Below are 18,558 nucleotides of genomic sequence, written 5' to 3'. Positions count from 1 at the left end.
GACCCCACTAGTAACATTGCCCCACCTAGACTTTACTCCATTTATGGTGGCCCGCTGTTTTCTGTTACTAATCCAAGCTCGAATCCATTCTAACACTTTTCCTCCTATGCCATGGGCTTTGATTTTATTTAGTAGTCTCTGGTGTGGCACCTTGTCGAACGCTTTGCTAAAGTCAAGGTAAATAACATCGTAATTATCATTGTTATCTGACGCCTTATATACTTTAGTGTAAAAGGATAGAAGATTAGTCACACATGACTTAACCTTGGAGAAACCATGTTGTGAATCGCGAATTAGATTATGTCTTTCGATGTGTTCTTTGAGTGTATTTACTATTACTCATTCAAGCATTTTTCCTATAACCGATGTCAAACTAATTGGCCTGTAGTTGCATGTAGACGATCTATCTCCCTTCTTAAAAACAGCAACAACGTTTGCCTCCTCACTCATTTTTTTCCTCCCATTCTATCATGACATTTTCATCGTTTTTAATTGGTCCTATTCTTTCTTTATTTTTTGTTCTATAGAGATGAAAGAAACCCTTTGTGTTGGATCTTGCTTGACTGGCAACCTTAATTTCATAATTACGTTTCCCTGTATGTGTATTCTTTTTAACCAGCTTTGCCATTTCGTTATATATTGATCTAAGGTGTGTTTCCTCGTTTTTTTTTTTTTTTTTTTTTTTTTTTTTTTTTTTTTTTTTTTTTTTTTTTTTTTTTTTTTAGTGAAGTCCTCTTTTCATTCCGATCTCATGTTTCAATCTGTCCGTCATCCATTAAAAGTATTACTATTTTTCCGTATTGACTTCAGGGGGATAAAAGTATTTTGTGCATTCATCATTAGATCAGTTAGATTGCTATACATTTCATCCAAATTGCTGACCTGTCTGTTGAGCCCCCGCCCCCAAATGACCTGACCCAAGGTATGCATATTACCCTCCGAGACCTGATCGCGTCGACAATGTCCGAAACGTCCGTAACGTCCTTATAACATTTCATATTCAATTTCAAATAGGTTTTTATATTGTCAAAGCTTGCTCTCCTGAAGTCTGGTACTTGGACGTTATTCGTACTTTTTAATTCTTCCCAAATAACATTAAATCTTATTTCTTGATGATCGCTAGAGCCTAGACTATCTCCCACTTTTACGTTACTCATTATTAGTTAAAAGTAAGTCCAGAGTATTTTCTCACCTCGTAGGATCGGTAATCACTTGTTATAGGAAATTATCCTGCACCACACCTAGGAATTTCTTCGTTCCTGATCTCCTATTAAAGTTTCCCAGTCAATGATTCTATAATTAAAATCTCCCATGATCACAACGTTCTTGTACTAGGACACTGCGAATTTCATGAATCAGGGGATCAGTCTGCTCAGTGCTGAGGTTAAGAGGTCTATACAAGACGCCAATAATAACTTTCTTATTCTTGCCTATAATCTCTACCCAAATGGATTCCGTATAGTCCTCTTCCTTAATCGAATTCTTGATAATACAGTTTATTGTATTTTTAACGAAAAGTGATACGCCTCCCCCACTCCTGCCAACCTTATCCTTGTAAAAAAAAAACTTATATCCTTCTATTTCGATTTCCGGAAGGAAATGTTTATCAGCTATGTTGATCCAGGATTCAGTAATAGCTGTAATATCAAGATTCTCTACGCATGCTTTACCTCGCAGCAAATCAATTTTGTTAATTATGCTTCTGCTATTTGTATAGTAAATTTTAAGTTTATCCTCCCTCCACCTGCTATGGTGATTCTTTTCACAGTCCCTCTCGAAGTTGTTTCTATTGCCTAACCTATATTCCGATACTTTCCCCCCTACTCACACGTAATCTACCCGAAAAAACCCTGTAGGACGCCTACTTCTCGTTCAAGGGATTCAGCAAGGAGCCGAAACCCTCTGGGCGACAAGTGCACCCCATCCCCCCGTCCCATGTATGTAGATGATTCTTACCGTAAAAGCTATCCCAGTTGTCGACAAACGCCCATCCATTGGCCTTACGGTGTTTTGCCAGCCTGCAATTCATTGCAATAGCCCTGGAATGCCACATGCCTCCAACTCTACGCCTCGGAAGGATTCCACATACAACAGGAACACCTCCCTTATTCCTAAACATGTCTAGCGCATCCCGGAACCGCGCAAACAATTCTTCACCCCCTAACTTACCTATATCATTGCCCCCAGGACTTAAGTAAACGGCAGGGGCCTTACCTTCCCCTACTAAACACTCTTCAATCCTATCTCTAACATCTCCATTCCCCGCGCCGAGGAAACACACCTGTGTCCTATGTTACAAAGTATTACAAAGGATTACAAAGGCGGAGGATGCCGACAGGAGACCTTTTGGTCCATATCTAGGTCGGATGCGAAAAAATCATAGTAATAGTAAAATAACAAATAAAAACTATAATAATGTAAATAACAAATAAAATACATAAATAAATGCATAGGTATAGTTAAATGATAAACAAACAGGTAAATAGTAAATGATAATAAATTGACATATAACTAATAATAAATGAAAATCAAACAGACAAATGATAACAAAACAAAAACAAATAATATGATATAAATTATAATCATTACAACATCTTGCTGAGGTGTTTATCTAAATTATTCTTAAAGCTTCGAACTGAACTACATTGCACTACCTGTGCAGGAAATTTATTCCATTCATTAACTACACGGTAGGCAAAGTTGTTTCTACCTACTTCCAAATTTAATCTATTTCCGGACAGTTTGAGACCATTGTTTCTTGTCTGATTCTCATTCAATGTGAAAATTTTGTCACTTTTGATGTTGTCAATTCCCTTTAGAATTTTAAAGACCTGTATCAAGTCACCTCTGAGTCTACGCTTTTTTTAGGGAAAACAGATTCATAGGTTTTAGTCGATTTTCGTATGATTTATTTTTGATATTTGGAATCAGTTTTGTGGCTCGCCGTTGTACTTTTTCCAGTCTGTCAATGTCTTTAATGAGATTCGGTGACCATACAGAAACAGCATATTCCAAATGTGGACGAACTAACGATTTATATAGCTTGTTAATGAGTGATGGACTTTTGAAATCAAAAGATCGCGCAATCAGTCCTAGAATCTTATTTGCTTTCTCAGAGGCTGAAATACACTGCTTGGATGATTTGAGGTCGTTACTGATAATTACGCCGAGATCTTTTTCACTATCCACTTTTGTTAACGAATTTCCAAATAACTTGTAATAGTACTTACTGTTATTTTTACCTATGTACATTACCTTGCATTTACTTGTGTTAAATTTCATTAGCCACTTTTCAGAAAGCCCTGTCTAAGTACCTCACTTGGGGATATGGGTGACCCTGCAGAGTCTATCGACATAGCTTTTGTAATCATTAAGATTCTCAAGCCTATCCATATATATATAAGGAAAGAGAGGAAACGGAAACGCGAGAAGAAATTTCTCGTGTTTCATTTTCCTCTCTGTCCTTAAATTTGTCACGATGGATAACACTGGCCAAGGAAAATAAATAAATAAAATAGATAAATAAATAAATAGATGAAATCTGGCATGGAAAGTTATAGCGTTTCTAGACTAATTTTTGGGTGCTTGATCCAAATCTGGTCTCAGAATTGCTCCATCACTTCACATTTTTACGCTAACACCATACCCCATTTTCCTGTATTTTTCTGCAGGTATTACCTTTTCACTCTTCCTCAAAGGATTACAAAGGCGGAGCATGCCGACAGGAGACCTTTTGGTCCATAACTAGGTCGGATGCGAAAAAAAGATAATAATGATAAATAAATAAATAAATAAATAAATAAAAATATAATATAAATAATTATAGATAAATTATATAAATAAATGCATAGGTATAGTGAAATAATAAACAAACAGATGAATAGTAAATAATAATAAATTGGCATATAACTAAAAATAAATGTGAATCAAGCAAATGATAATAAGCAAACAGACAAATGATAACAAAACAAATAAACAGCATCTTGTTTAGGTGTTTATCTAAATTATTCTTAAAGCTTCGAACAGAGCTACAATGTACTGCTTCTGTAGGAAGTTTATTCCATTCATTAACTACACGGATGGCGAAGTCGTTTCTACCCACTTCCAAATTAAATCTATTTCCTGACAGTTTGAGACCATTGTTTCTTGTCTGATCCTCATTCAGTGTGAAGATTTTGTCCCTTTTGATGTTGTTAATTCCCTTTAGAATCTTAAAAACCTGTATCAAGTCACCTCTGAATCTACGCTTTTTAGAGAAACAGATTCATATGTTTAAGTCGATATTCGTATGATTTATTTTTTATATTTGGGATCAGTTTTGTGGCTCGCCTTTGTACTTTTTCCAATCTGAGATTCGATGACCATACGGAAACAGCATATTCCAAATTGTGGACGAACTAACGATTTATATAGCTTGTTGATGTCATTTATTGCAAACTGCTAAATATGTTTTTACGCGTCCTTACATACATATATTTCTTACTTTTTATCGTTAGGGATATGCAGAGGTATTTTCTGGCAAAATCTGGCATGTTTTGTTTTCCTTTGCCTCGCCAAAGAAAATGCGAGACAGTTGATTTTTTAACTGCAGTGCGAAAGGTGGTCGCTGTATGTTGTGATTATTTTGCGTCGAGTTTTCGTTTTTCTTGTTTATACATCTTGTTTGTTACTTTTAGATAACTTTATTTTATTTATTGGGGGAACAGGTTATACATGTTAACTAATTTTATATCGACATTTTTTACTAATTTACGTAACAACAAAGTTTCTATAAATGTGTAGACCAAAGTAATCATGCTGATAGTTATGACTTACATAATTGTGTTTCTTCTTTGCAGATCGTGATTACTTAGCAGCTAGAATGATCGCAGCTATGGCTACAACATCGCAAAAAGAAAATGTTGTAATGACCCAAATGTATTTTGTTACATCTGCGGAAGCTACACTTAAAGGATCAAAGGTGCAACATAACTACTTCTGTCAAGAAAATGTACCCTGCCTACTTTAAGGTACATCTTAGAGACCAGGACAGAAGTTGGGCTCCTCACATAGTGTGCAAAACATGTGTTGAAACCTTGCGATCATGGACTCGGGAAAAGAGTGCTAAGCTCAATGGGACCTTTCGCAGTGAGCAAATTAATACCAGACACCGCCATATTTTGTAATTCTTGCCGGAAAATAAATACTTTTTTGGGCAAGTTTTATAAGCTTACAGATGTGTATCGTTGTACATTATTGTGTCTGAAATTTAAGTCAGTTAATTTCATGATTGCAAACGGCATATAGCATTGTTTGATCCTATATTTATAATCACAGATGATATTCGTAAAACAGCCTATAATTGTATCAAGCCAAGCAATTTGTCATTTTCTACCGACTTCAATGGACGTATACTGATATATACTTTCATTTGCATCGAAGACTTAATTTTTTCGGTACGATAAACTTTGTCTTAAGTTATATATATTTTTTAATCTGACGTGCAGTTTGCCACGGCACACGTAAAATTAGTCATATTTGTTTGAAAATAGCTCCAACAGATCTAAGAGGCTATTCTTTACAAAAATGTCGTTAACTTCGTACGTCCGCCACCACTGTTGTTATTTTTTATCTCACCGATTATCTTCATATACAGGACGTGACAGTGATATCCATTATTTTTTAACACTCAGATAAAATGCACAAACCTAAATCAAGATCCTCTTATTTTTACTGCTCATAGTTACTTCAGTAAAATAATTGCCTATTTTTAGTTTTACCTTATAATTAAATTAAAAAAGCCTTATCACACACCAGTAAGTAAAAATTGTAACATTATGAGTCATGTTTTTAATTTTAAATACATTTATGCAGCAATTTATGGCGTATCTTTTTTTAAATATCGGTTTCCAAATTAGCTAAGTCACCCCTTTGCCTCGTGAAATCCGAGACAATTGAAAATTCTAGCGCTAATAGGAATTTACGAGCCTGACTGCGAAAGGTCCCATTGGAGTGCCAATTGTTTGTCGGCTCCCTCCAAACCATTTTGAAAACTGCTACTTCTGTCTTGTCAATGTGAACGGTTTCAATAAGAAACCCAAGCATCTCTTGAAATATCCAGATATCTCTTCTGCCATTCGACCAGTTGCATATTGTGATGAAATAACTGTACCAATATTTGCTGGACTGCCTGAGATTGATGACGTCATCAGTCCAACAACTTCTAATACGGATGAAGATGAACCGGATGATGTTTTTCTGCCATATGTTCAAGATTGTGATACGCCTTCTCTGTTCATTCAGGCTGAATTAAATGGTCTGGTAAGAGATTTGTATTTGCCAAAGATGTCTGCTGAATTGTCAGCTTCCAGGTTGAAAGAAAAAAGAATGCTAGAACCTGGTACTAGCGTTTCTTTTTATCGTAACAGAGAAGAAGAACTGCGGAAGTATTTCAAGTCTGATGCTCAACTTGTGTATTGATGTTGAAGGCCTGCTGTTTGCTATGGGGCTACCGGCATATTATCCAAGTGAGCGTAGACTTTTTATTGACAGTTCCAAAAGAGCTTCAAATGTGTTTTGCTTCACATCGGAAACAAGTTTGGTTCTATTCCAGTAGGACACTCGGTAATCATGAGAGAAGAATATGCCACCAAATGGGGAACTTTTTGGTGGGTCAGCAAAGAGGCTACACAAAATACCCCCTTTTTTGTGTTATTGGGACAGTAGGGCTACAGCATATATATATATATATATATATATATATATATATACATATATATATACATATATATATATATATATATATATATATATATATGGTGGGGGTTACTAGGCTGGATAGAGTGAGAAATGAGGAGGTGAGGAGGAGAACAGGGGTGAAAAAGGAGCTGGGAGATAGGGTTGATGAAAGAATATTAGGATGGTTTGGACACATGGAAAGAATGAGTGAAGAAAGACTAGTAAAAGAGGTATGGAAGGCAGATGTGGAGGGAGTGAACATGAGGGGACGTCCTAGGATGAGGTGGATGGATGGGGTGAAGGGGGCTTTGGGGAAGAGGGGAATGTCTGTTGAGGAAGGAAGGGAGAGGACGGAAGACAGAGGTGAGTGGAGAATGGTTGTATATGGATGATGTGTGATTGCATGAGGAGGAATGGGCGGGGGGTAGGGGGGTAGTATGTGTGAGTAAATTTTGACGCAGCCCGAAGGGATTTTCTCCCCGTCCTCTCCTTATATGCAAGGGGGGACGGAGAGGGGGGGTCGCCGATTAAATGAAGCGGCCTTGCTGTGGATGTGCTGTGTCTTGCGACACTGCTTCTGACCCAGGGCGGTGGGCAAGGTGCAGGGATGACCCGTCATCCAGGAGGTGCTCAGATGAGAGGGAGGGTGGGAGGGGTGTGAAGTGTATTTAGGGATGAAATGGGTGGGAGTGTGTTTATGCCTTTCCCTTTTTTGGCTACCTCCCTTGAAAGGGGGAAAAAGCCTTGGTATATGTATGTATGTATGTATATATATATATATGCTGTGTGTGTGTGTATTTGTGTGTAGCCAGGTAGTATATTCTCTTGTAGACATACGAGGTTGAAGGCTAAAGAGGATTCACTGTTGATTATTTTACTGCGTGTAGCTTCAATACAACGCACAATCTTTTTATCTTCAGATTCGACTTATCTTAATAGTTCTCCGATTGTTGCCGACGTTTCGAAACTTCCCGGTTCCATCTTCTGGGTGATCTGATGTGTAGGGTCTGTGGATGTCTTACTTGGAGCTGGGACCATAGGGTTTTCTGCAGGAAGGGGTCTCCTCTGATTGGCTGCCTTGGGCCAATAAAGGATACGAGTTACTGGAGGTCTGGGAGACCTTTCCCAGTGCTTGTAGTGGTTCTGTCTGTGATGTTGATGTTAGGATGGTTATTTGGTATGTATATGGCATCCAGGCACAGTAGCCTTCGGACGATTGTTGTATTATTGTCTAGGTCTTTTCTTGTTAATGTTTTGTTGTGGGAAGAGGTATAGTGTGGCTTGATTGATCCGTTGGACAGGTGGCAAGTTAGGCGTCGTGTAAATTGTGTTGTCATACCAATGTAGGTGTGAGATCCATACGCCTCACTATTGCATTTGTATTGGTATACAACGTGGTCTTCTTGAAATGGTGCTTTTGTGATGGTGGGTTGGTTAAGGATAATTAATTGGCTTTTTTGTTTTAGTATTGTAATAGATGATGAGTTGTATTTGTTTTCGGGGTCTGTTGTCTGTATATTCTTGTTTATGATTTCTTTTAATATCTTTTCATCTGTCTTGAATTCTGTTGACATGTGATTCTTGTAGTATAACTTGATGGAATTTTTGTTGTTAGGTGTCGGGTTGTCTTCTTTTGTGAACCATTTGTACCATTTCTTTGTGATGTGTGTTACATCTGAATTTGTGTATCCGTTGTTAACCAGGACCTGAATTAATCTCTTCAGTTAACCAGGACCTGAGTTAATCTCTTCAGTATGTATTTCACCATGTGGAGCAGTGTGAAAGTGCCCTCCTGACATATGCGCCGATGGTGGAGTGTAAGTAACGGGAAGGGCACTCACTCCTTCCATACAGGCAGAGTCCAGGGTTTGTTGGTTTTGTGTAAACTGTTGTTTGGAAGACCTGTCTGCTGTGCTGTGACGAGAACGTCAAGGAAATGGAGGTGTCCATTGTTGGCTTCTTTGTAGGTGAAGTTCAGTGCGGAGGCTCTGATGAAGCGGGTTTTCAGGTTTTTAAGTTCCTTTTGGTCTCTTACTCGTACATCGTCCACGTAACGGCAGTAAATGGAGGGACGGGCCTCTGCTAGCAGCTCTGGGTACCATAAGACAGAGCTCCTAGCAGAGGCCCGTCCCTCCATTTACTGCCGTTACGTGGACGGAGAGGGGGGGTCGCCGAATTAATGAAGCGGCCTTGCTGTGGATGTGCTGTGCAATGGACAAGATGCAGTGATGACCCGTCATCCAGGAGGTGCCAAGATAAGAGGGAAGGAAGAGGGTAGAGGGGAGTGGAGTATGTAGGGGATGGAATGGGTCGGAGTGGTTTCTATGCCTTGTCTTTTGGCTACCTCCCGTGTAAAGAGGAAAAAATCCTTTTGGTATATGTATGTGTATATATATATATATATATATATATATATATATATATATATGTATATATATATATATATGTGTGTGTGTGTGTGTGTGTGTATGTATATATTTGCATATACATACGACATACGTATATGTATATGTACACATGCACACACGCAACTCGTGGCGCAGTTGGTAGAGTTCCCGGCTGCCACCACGGAGGTCCGGGTTCGAATCCCGCTCTGTGCTGAAATGATTTCAGTATCGCTGCGGGGGAGTTGTGTGTGTATGTGTGTAAGGTCACAGCATTACTCATGGAAGGGTCATACACGATCTCTGAGCTGTCTCCCGGGAGGGAAATAGCTGTCGATCACGAGTCGAACGCGTGATCCAAAGACCATGGTGAATATATATATATATATATATATATATATATATATATATATATATATATATATATATATATATACACAAACACACAGGTATATATATGATGATTGCACTGGTAAACACAGTTTTCCTTGCATGGGGTTTTCGACCGAATTCTACTTAATGTTGGTGTGCTCAATCCAAATGTGCAATCAGTTTTTGTCCATCACATCAGGTTTTCAAGATATAAGATGATATATAATTAAGTGAATTGGCAATTTGGCAATTTTGTGCTTATAGTGAAAGAATTAGATGCAAAGTTGTACAAAATATTTATTGTTTATGATTAAGTTACAGCTACATAAACTTCCTTTTTTCGACATTCTGTCTTGCACAACATCTGGAACATCCCTCTTCAAGCTCCAACAGTAGTCGGCCATCATATTGCAGTCCCATCTGCCTTAGTACCGTTCTTCCATAATTATAATGTCTTGATGAAAGCATCCACCTTGTTCTTCACTGACATCACCCAGGTTCTCGGGAAAATTACTCAAATGACTGTGTAAGTAGTGCAACTTGATGCTCATTTTACATCCAAGTGATTGAAAACTCAGAAGCAGTTCCTCCACAGTCTCTTTATAGTTGTCAGCTTTCCTGTTTCCAAGGAAATTCTTTATTACATCAGAGAAAGCATTCCAAGCTCTAGTCTCTACTTCATTCATTGTTGTGACAAAGGTGGCATCTCTGAGTAGTGTTCTTATCTGAGGTCTATCAAATACGCCTGCCTTTTTCCTCTCTTCACTCAGACTTGGAAAGGTTGAACATATGTGGTAGAAGCATTCTCCATTGTGATCAAAGGCTTTCACAAATTGTTTTCATCAAACCAAGTTTTATGTGTAGTGAAGGAAAATTATTTTGTCTCTGAACAAGAGGATTATTGATGATTGTTCTTCTCACCAAGTGTCAAACTCCTTCTTGGGGGCCATTCCTTTTTCGCCCAGTGGTCTGCTGTAGCCCTACTGTCCCAATAACACAAAAAACAGGGGTATTTTCCTGTATACACACACACACACACACACACACACACACACACACACACACACACACACACACACACACACACACACACACACACATACACACACATACACACATACATACACACACACACACACACACACACACACACACACACACACACACACACACACACACACACACACACACACACACACACACACACACACACACACACACACACACACACACACACACACACACATACATCCAGGGCAATACAAATAGTACATGCACTGAAGGCACGACAAGACAATAAGCGAACCTCAATGTAGGTCACGTGGGACATGGTCTGACTATCGGCCGCCTATCTCAGTAGCTGTCAACCTCTTATTGCTGGTGGCCCCTTTTGAATTGTAATTCACTCCCTTTAGAAAATAAAGTTAACGACTTACGAGCGCGTTCTCCTGGTTGAACGGATATGTCATGTTATCTGAAATATTAGTTTCCTTGACCGTGACGGATAGCAAGGAGTTTTATCCAGGTATGAAAATTAGGATGGATATAATGAATTTACTAGGGTTTAGATCTGTTGCAAGGTAAAAATTATGCAGTGGAGTATATTTAAGAACTTGGCTGAGATTATATGAGGTCTTGCCTATGCCTATAAGTAATTACTTGTTCGCCTGTTTTAATTCTTAATTTTGGAAGTTATCGATGTTATCTTACCCAATATAATCAAAAACCTTGTTGATAGGTACCAGCCCATTTAATGAAATATGTTATAAAATAAATGACAGTGAAAATTATTACTTGAGAAAAAAAAATGCTTCGCCGCTTTAGTATAATTTTGCCTATACAACGTGACAATATTAAATTTGAGGAAAAATTAAACAAAACATGTATGTCGTGGTTCACCATCGCCTTAGATCATATGTTGAACTTGTAATCAAGTTATTATTCCTGCGAATGAGAGTTCATAGAGCCCCGTTCTATTGTTATTGTTTTTCACCTTACAGACACCACACCCATCCCATGATTAGGAGGGACAGTGACAGCTTGCAAAATTGGTGAACGTTTTCATGCCGTGAGCGGGGCGCGAACTCGGTACCGCCCCGTGGACATGTGAACACTCTTTTGGGCATTTGGTTATGTGTAAACACGGATATACGTGTATGCATTAGTGTGTGTGTGCGTGTGTGTGTGTGTGTGTGTGTGTGTGATTCACCATTGTCTTGGATCACGTGTTGGACTCGTGATCGGCAGTTATTAACCTCCCGGATGAGAGCTCGTATGACTGATCTATAGATAATACTGTAACCTTACATGCACACCCAACTCCCCGCCCACGAAAGTTGGAGTAACAACCCGCAGCGCAGCGATACTGAAATTGTTTCAGCCCTGGGCGGGATTCGAACCCGGACCGCCGTAGTGGCAGGCCAGTAGTTGTATATTTATTTAGTTGTATTTACCTAGTTGTATTTTACGGGAAGGGGAGCTGTGCTCGTGGTGTCCCGTCTCCATATCTCGTTTTATCTAGACTTAACATTCGTGTACACACCACATTCTCATCTAACCTGTTCCAAACGTCTATTATCCTGTGGGGAATGCTGTTCTTTTTCAGGTCTCTTCTATAATTGTCTTTCTTTATTTTCTTTCCGTGTGTGTGTGTATTCACCTTGGTCTTTGGTTCACGTGTTGGACTCGTGATCGACAGCTATTTCCCTCCCGGAAGAGAGCTCAGAGCTCGTATGACCAATCTATGGGTAATGCTATGACCTTTCACACGCACACACACACACACACAACTCCCCGCCCACGAGAGTCAGAGTAACGACCCGAAGCACAGCGATACCGAAATAATTTCGGCCCTGGGCAGGATTCGAACTGGGTACTGCGAGCACTACCGTACTTCCCAGTCCAGCGCTCTACCACCGCGCCACCGAGTCGTGTGTGTGTGTGTGTGTGTGTGTGTGTGTGTGTGTGTGTGTGTGTGTGTGTGTGTGTGTGTGTGTGTGTGTGTGTGTGTGTGTGTGTGTGATTCACCCTGGTCTTGGCTCATGTATTGGAATCATGATCGACAGCTCAGAGCTCATATATGGCCCGATCTATGGGTAGTGTTTTGACTTTAAAGCAGACACACTCAACTCCTTGCCCACCAGAGTTGGAATGCCGGCACGCAGTGTAGCGATGTTTTTTTGTTTTTTTTTTCAATCCTGGGCGGGACTCGAATTCGAGTAACTGAATCAGTGGTCTAGAACGGTACCACTGAACCGTCGATTCGTGTGTGTGATTCACTGTAGCCTTGGATCACGTACTGAACTCGTGATCGACAGCGATTGCCCCCACGATGAGGGCTCAGAGATCATTGCGTACGCCCGCGTTCGCATTTATAGACGTGCGTCCTTGCGAAAGGATATGTGTATATTGGATGTTGTATACGCACGCGCATGCAAGCGAGTAGAGTAGTGTTTTCATGTAACCGCGCGTCTGCATGCGTACATATTCTTTTGTGTGTGCAAGATGAAACAGATGGAAATGACAGAAGTTGGAGGCGGAAATGTTTGTGAGCACCTACGTAGGGATGCCCCAGAAGTGAAGTGTTTCAGTCAGGTAGATCAGTGTTCGTAAGTTACTTGACTGTAATTTCCATGAATCATCAATATGACGCATTTTAAGCTCCCAGCTGACCAGAAGTCATAACAGACCATTGACTATGAATTAAGTAAGGGAAAATGGGCAAGAGAAAACAGAACCAACTTTACGGTTTGGTAAGGAAAACCTTGCCAGTGGGTAAAGCTACGAACGAAGCAGTCACCTGACACCTACCTGATTAGTCAGCAACGCTGCTTGGGTGACGTAAACAGTTTGTCTCCTTCAGGTGAAATCACAGTCACTTGAAACATACATAATCGATTGTGACAGTCAGGCTACAGCACATTTTCGGCAACAGTTCACACACTGACCCCGAAGATTAAATATAATTCTTGCAAGTAGGTTATTAAGACAACTCAAAGAATATAACAAAGGAATTGGAATTAAGACAACGTATCTACAGAGTAAATTAACGGTGATAGAGGCGAGAGGCTTGAAACAAAAGCAAGCGCCGCACACGCTGAGCTGCAGTAGAAGTGAAAGGAATGTGGTAAAAATAGGAGGAAGACAGTATTCCCAGACCGCTTAGCAGAGGTTGTCGAACTTGACGTCCGGGACCTGAACAGCGTGGAACGAACGAGGGTAACGTTACGTTAAAAAATTAGGATCATTGCTATGTTGTCTGCTAAACGATAGAAATATTGGTTTACCAAGAATAGAAAGTAATAGGCTTTAGGAGTTAACTTCGCTTCAGTGACGTAAAACAAGCCGAATAATGTCACCTGATGTGATCCAGAATAAAGTGTGTAGAGTACCTTAGGAGCATGATACTACAAATCAGCAAGACCACTTGTCCGTTATGTAAATGTTACAACCATGTAGCTTGTGATCACCAAGGGATTTTTTTCATCTACCTATTCATTTACTACTGGTTGAATGCGTGATTGTTTCTGTCTGTGATGATAGTTCAAGCCTGTTTCTGTACAAGTTAGAGGACACTAACTTACTTGAATTCTTTCCCAGCGGATCTCTTCGATTTCGTAGCCTTTCCCGCTGAGCCTTCAGGTGACGTCATGTTTTACTCACGATATTTTGACGTTGTGGTTTTCATACATTCCTTGTGCCATGATAAAATTTGAAAGCATGTTAAAGAATGATAGGTAAGTATAGTAGTTCTGAAGACGGAGAGGGAACTTATTGCCACTATCTCTGAAAAAAATACAAACTATGGTTATTGTATTTATTTATGTATATTTAAGTGTTTTGCCTCACTTATTGATTTATTAGTTTGCAAAGCTAAAGCACCGGCGACAATACAGAAATTACCATAAATGAAGAGGGTAGGTATGACTAGGATCAGATGTTTATGGCTGAAAATCAATAGCCAACCAACCCAATATTAGGCTTTCGCTATCGAAGGAACCATAATGCAAAGCAAATCGTTCAACGTTAGCCAGAATTAAGGAACAATTCCTTACCCTGATAGGTAAGAGATCATTGAGAAATTTTATTCTCTCTCGTTAGTGAAGGAAATTCATGCATAACGATTTAAAATTAATGTGTGCAACCTAAGCACAAAGTATTTGAATGGTTCTCAAAATATACCAGTCCAGGAATATCAGTCCGATGATTCACCAACTCTCCGTTGAATAAAATGGTCTGGCATTTGCTGAAAAATATAGAATCTGAAAAAGTAATATTGACGTCAAAATAGTGGAAATAAGGGTCGAGTTGATATGGTGGTGATGATGGTAAACATGCTGATATTATTGGTCTTCCATCAGTTGTTGCCTCTCTCGAATATTTGGGAAACCGTGGCCTCACAGCAGTCATCAACGATCCTCGAGCCCTCCCATTGATAGCACTAGAAAAAAAAACATAGACAGTTGTTTGTGTTGTGTTAGCTTAGGTCTATTTCTACGTCATCAGTTAGCAGGGAAAGAAGATAGGCACCGTTTTTCAGCTTTCCACGAAAAATAGGAAGGATTTTTTTTCAATGTTCATACTATGGTTATGTAGACCGAGTGCCGGCCTCTGGAGTTACTGCTTCAAATGAAGGTGATGGCGTTGATCTTTGGACACGGACGGTGGGGAGATTCTCTCTGACGTCCATCCTTCGGGAACACGTTGTGCGGGCGTCCATCGCTGATTAACATTTTTTCTTTTATATTATTTCTTTATTTGTCTACTCATTTTTATTTTTTATTAATTAATTGCCTACGACAAACATGCTTTTGAAATTATTCTACCAGGCATGGTTTTTAATTGGCAGAACAAATAAATTTACATTAAGTGTATATTATACTAAATGAGGCCCGTATTATGCATAAAAATCACCTCATAATACAATATAAAATTTTATATTTTTCGCTATAATTGGCTTCAGGAACACAAAAATAATATATATGTACATAAGGGAACACAAACACACACACACACACACACACACACACACACACACACACACACACACACACACACACACACACACACACACACATATATATATATATATATATATATATATATATATATATACACGCACAAACACACACACACACATACACACGCGCGCGCACACACACACACACACACACACACACACACACACACACACACACACACACACACATTGACTCAATGGGTCAAGGAAAATACCATATATAGAAACAATGAAGAACCATCGAGACTAGACTTGATATTCACTTCTGAGTCTGAAACACAAAGAAGGAAGATTAATGTACAGCAAAACGGACTTTGTAAAACTTAAAACAAAATTCAAAGCGCTAACTGGGAAAATTTTCAAATGAAGAAATAAAGATAGAAAAGAAATGGAACATATTTAAAGAAAAAACAAGGAGGGAACAGATAGATATATACCTACGAAGAAACAAAAAAGGGCTTACATAAAGTGTTGGTATAACAAAAAGTGCAGTGATGCTAGAGATAGAAGAGACAAAGCCTGAAAAAGATGGAAAAATACAAAAGAAAAAAAAATAGCAAACATACATCAAACTGAGAAATGAATATGTAGATATACGCAGGGAGGAAAAAAGAAACTACGAGGACGATATAATAGACAAATGCAAAGACCAACGTAAACTATTATACAGATATGTAAATGACAAACTAAAAAACAAACATGAAATAGTGAAACTGCGCGAAATAAATGAATAATATATATAAGATGTAGAAATGGCTAAAATGATGACCAGACATTTTAGGTCTGTATTTACAATTGAAAGCTCATAATTTTGGGATGAAGGACAGCGAGAAAGATCCCCCGAAATAAAGAAAATAACGGTGACACAGAAATAAATAAGGGACCAAATAAAGAACCTTGACGTCAGAAAGTCATACGGGCCTGATGGAATTGCAAACTGGATTCTAAAAGAATGTATAGGTGAACTTACAGACAAAATAAACAAGATAATTGACTTCTCACTCAAAGAAGGAAAAGTACCACAGGATTGGAAAAATGCAAATATTGTACCAATATACAAAGGAGGATACAAAGAAAATCCAACAAATTATAGACCGGTGTCCCTTACAAGCACAATAGCAAAAATATGCGAAAATATTATTAAAGATAGATGGATTAAACACTTGAAAAAGAACAATATACTAAACCCTAAACAATTTGGATTTAGAAGTGGAAGATCATGTACTACAAACTTAATATGGTTTTACTCAAGATTAATAGAAATAATACAAGAAGGAGACGGATGGGCAGATTTTGCTTTTTTGGAGTTACAAAAGGCTTTTGACAAAGTACCCGGCCCGGGTTTGAATACCGCCCAGGGCTGAAGTAATTTCAGCCCTGCTGCGCTGTGAATCGTTATCCCAACTCTCGTGGGCGGGGATTTAGGTGTGTATGTGTGTGTGTGTGCCTATAAGATCACAGTATTACCCATGAATCGGTCCCATATGAGCTCTGAGCTGTCGATCACGAGTCCAACACGTGATCCAAGACCATGGTGATTCACACACACACACACACACACACACACACACATATATATATATATATATATATATATATATATATATATATATATATATACATATATATATATATATATATATGTATATATATATATGATGAAGGTGGAAAGAGAAGTCACGGGTCTGGTTCCGAGTTTTTGAGTGTATTCCTGACCGGTAATTTTACTAGACCCGTGACTTCTTTTTTCACCTTCATCAACGTGTCACAGTGTCCCAGCATATATCATACATATATATACATCATATATATATATATATATATATATATATATATATATATATATATATAGATTAAATTCATCTGAACGAGATCTTGTATTGTTTCAGTTCTTGCTTGCACAGGAACTACGAAGAGGAACAGGAAGGATTTGTAATTCTCTCCAGTAGGTAAGCATTGCAATGTCATTAGAACTCATTTTTGGTGGTATGACCTTCTAGTAACCCGTGTCGTGGGCAAAATTTCTCAAGGTCATCAAGATCCTCCACACTCATCCGATTTTTTTTTTTTTTTTTTTTTTTTTTTCCCGAGCGTAGCATACCAAATGTGCAACAACGCTAATCATCTCAGAACGCTAATCATCTCCAGAGACATCGTGATGGAAATGGTTAAATTTTTGTAAGATTGGTGGATCTTTTTTTCATGTTGCGTAGAACATGAAACAACGTTGTTGATCTGTTGAATGTAACGTCCTGGTTGAAAGTGGCATTCAACATATATAAAGAAAGCCATTCAAATCATATGCTACCTGTTGCTCCATTGAAAACTCACATTGACAACCCACTACTAAAACGGGAGAACATTTCTGAGTACTCATTATGCATCTCTATATATAGAATATGATATGCAAGCGCCATCTTATCATTAGTTTGACGTTTGGATACAAAGGTCATGCAAATATTACTGACTTACAAGGACGGAAATGTATGTTAACTTGGCTTCGTTGTTCGGAGCATTAAGGTAGTGTTACTAGACGATAAGCTTGCATTACAACTTTTGCATTCGTTCATCCTATAATAAGTGGTTACACGTAAGTCCAGCCTTACAGTGTAGAGAAATTCCCATCAATCATGTAAAAAGAGCTACAGCAAGCCCCACCCTCTATCCAGAATGAGGAACTCTTATTGGCAGAGCCAATGCCTATGCCACTTTCTCAAATATTTTATCCCAAATAATTTTTAACGACTCGTGATCTTTCTAAAATATATATTTGACGATTTTTGCATATTTTATAGACACACGCATGCACACACACATATACACACACGGACACACACATAGATTAATAATTTAGCACTAGGCAGAAGATATTTGTCATCAATTGAAAATAGTAATTGAAAGACTGACTCATGAAAGAGATATTATCATTGTTTCTTAATATAGTCGGGATGCCTCACATCTCAAAGCGCCTCTTGTAGTCGTATCTTCCCTATTAGAGCATGGATAATTTCAGTGTTTCAAACCATCACGGCGGAGAGTGTAGATATTAAGCAAATGGTGAGAAGA

The sequence above is a fragment of the Oratosquilla oratoria genome, chromosome 15, assembly GCF_046742065.1.
Source record: "Oratosquilla oratoria isolate Oo_2021 chromosome 15, ASM4674206v1, whole genome shotgun sequence".
NCBI lineage: Eukaryota > Metazoa > Arthropoda > Malacostraca > Stomatopoda > Squillidae > Oratosquilla > Oratosquilla oratoria.
The sequence above is the reverse complement of the archived record's forward strand: the minus strand, read 5'-3'. Positions refer to the sequence as shown.